This window comes from Ursus maritimus, unplaced genomic scaffold, assembly GCF_017311325.1.
Source record: "Ursus maritimus isolate PB19 unplaced genomic scaffold, ASM1731132v1 scaffold_24, whole genome shotgun sequence".
NCBI classification, from domain to species: Eukaryota; Metazoa; Chordata; class Mammalia; order Carnivora; family Ursidae; genus Ursus; species Ursus maritimus.
Genome location: NW_024424897.1, coordinates 24219796 through 24222457, shown reverse-complemented (window position 1 = coordinate 24222457; position 2662 = coordinate 24219796). Strand labels below are relative to the sequence as shown.

Here is a 2662-nt window from a genome sequence, read left to right as displayed (position 1 = left end):
CAGACGGTGGGGAGGGGCAGAGAGAAACTTAAGCAGACCCCCCCACCTCTGCTGAGTGCAGAGCCCTACAGGAGGCTCGAACTCAAAACCCTGAGATCACCAACTGAGCATAAACCAAAAATCTGAGCCTTAATCCACTGAGCCACCTGGGTGCCCCCCTTCAGATTTCTAAAGTAATCTCTACACCCAACATGGGGCTTGAATTCACAACCTCAAGGTCAAGAGTTGCATGCTCTCCCGACCGAGCCAGCCAGGTGCTCCTTTGTCAGTTATTTTTTATTTCCTTTTTTTGTGCAGTGCCAGTTCAAGTAGTTTGCTATCTTTCTATTAGGTTGTCTTTATTCTGACTTATTTTTTAAATTTTAATTTTATATTCTTACTGATTATTACAAGTTCTTTCATCTAGATACAATTTCTTTGCCAGTTATGCATTACAAATATCTTTTCTTATTCTGAGGGTTACCTTTTGGCTTTCTTATTGGGGTTTCTTGATAAGAAGAACACAGAGTAGCATATTAATATGGTGACATGGACTAAGCTTTCAGAACTCTTTGTGCCTTGTTTAAGAGGACTTTCCCTACCCTGAGGTCATGAAGATACTCTCCTGTGTTCTCTTCCAAAAGCTTTATTGCTTTTCCTTTCCCGTTAAGGTCTGTGATTCACACGGAATGTATTGCTGTGTTTAGTGTAAGTTGGGAGGAAACTGATTTCATATTTTTCCATTTGGACACCCAGTTCTCCCAGAATAATTTATTGAAAAGTAGATTCTTTTCCCTCCTGCTCTGTTGTGCTCCTTCGTCATGAATCACTTGTCCAGATATGTGTGGGGCTATCTCGGGGCCCCCTGTTATGCTCCATTGGCATGTTTGTCTCTCTTGCACCAGGACCACACTATTTTAATTCCTATAGTTCATAGTTGATAATAAGCTTTAATGTCTGGTAGAGCAAGCCCTCCCACCTCTCATGCCTACGTATTTTTGAGGCTGGGCTCGGTCACACACACAAATCCATTCAAACGTTTATGCAGTGTGTGGGTGGGGTGGGGAGGAGGGATGCTCAGGGGAAAGCGGAGCGAGGATCGTGTTTCCATGGCATCCTCCCAGGGGGCGGGCACGTATAGCCAGGGTGCCAATCACCCTGTAGGGAGATCACAAATGCGTCAATGGGCTCCCTCGTCACTCATCCCAGGGGCCAGACAGCTCTCAAAGCCCAGATACAATTCAAAGAAGACAACACTCCAGGCGCGCCTCTTCCCCTCTACCCCAGAGACACACCCTTTCCTGCAAATCACGCGCGACTGGCCAGCACCCAAAACACCAGTCCTGGACAGATTCGTCAACAGACGTGCTCAACCCTGTTAGTGAACCCCATAGAGATTCCTACCCTCTAAGGGAAAAAACACCCCACCCACAAGGTGAGAAACCGCGGTCGGAGACCCCTGACCGACTGGCACGGCCTGAAAAACAGACATGGACAACCTCACTGCCTACTGCCTGAGTGCCGGACAACCAACCAGACCCACTTCACTATCTGACCCACGCACAGGCGGACTGGATCCAAACGACACTCCCTTCTCCCCAGTCTGTTACTGTTTCCCGCGCCCCTTGGCTCCGCCCAGTATTTCAATCCGTTTATAAAGCAGTAATGGATCGTATTCTGCACATTAGCCAATAGGAAGAAAGATTCCCAACAGCGGGGGTTTGGGGGGGTGTCTTCTAGTCCGGAAGGCTGCGGTCCGAGGCAGGCTCCCTGGGGTCGCTTCACCGTCCCCTCCAAGGTAAAGTCACTCTCGGCCTCCACCAACACTTTTCCGCCCTGACTCTCACGCATGCGCACTGCGACTCCCAGGCTGGACCTGAAACCAGAGAGGGGGAGGGACCCTAAACCGCGATCCCCTAGGTCACGGGGGTAACGGCACAGCCCCAAGCGGCCGCCGCCGCCAGCAGTCCTCAAAACAGGAATTGTAGAACCAAAAGATTTGAAGAGGTCCCACCGAGATTTGAACTCGGATCGCTGGATTCAAAGTCCAGAGTGCTAACCATTACACCATGGGACCTGCTGGCGGATTTAGGCGGCCGGGAGGCTTCTCAAGCCACATGGCGCGCGAAGCTGCCCTTCCAGAACGCCGGCGGAGGTCCGGTTCTCCCCGCCGGGGCTCTGCGCTCTGGGCCCAAGGCCGGGAGGGCGGGCGGAAGCGGAGCAGCAAGGGCTTCCGCGGCCCCGACGTTGCCAGTCCTGCGGTGTCATCTCCTGTCGCCGCTCTTCCTGCTCTCCTCCCGGGGTCCTGACCTGCGCCCGGGGAAGCCGGGAGGCCGGCGGGCTGGGGGGCGGAGACGGCCCGCGGCGGCCCCTGCCGGGAGCGGAACGCTCGGCGCACGCATCCTGGGCTCCGGCCTTGTTTATTTATTTCCAAGCGCTCCTTGCGGGGCTGGTGTGGCCAAGCAGGGAGAGAAGCGGACTGGCACGTGGGGAGGCGGCGGTTCAAAGCCCGGGTGTCCCAAGCGCGAAAGATGAGGGTGTGGACCTAAAACCAGGCTTTCTGCCGACACCCAGAGCATTCTGCTTCCGCTCCCCGCTTTACGGGCTACTAGGTGGCACTGCTGTGGTACGTGGTTCCTTCCAAACTGTAAGCTTTGATCAGTGAGAGATGGACTTCCCCTTG

At 53.6% G+C, this 2662-nt stretch overlaps 1 non-coding gene across 1 annotated transcript; it reads right to left on the bottom strand.

The window, feature by feature from the left end:
* Positions 1–1984: 1984 nt before the first annotated feature.
* Positions 1985–2056, bottom strand: TRNAQ-UUG. The gene has a single exon. It is a non-coding gene; the product is annotated as a tRNA-Gln (tRNA).
* Between the last annotated feature and the right edge of the window lie 606 nt (positions 2057–2662).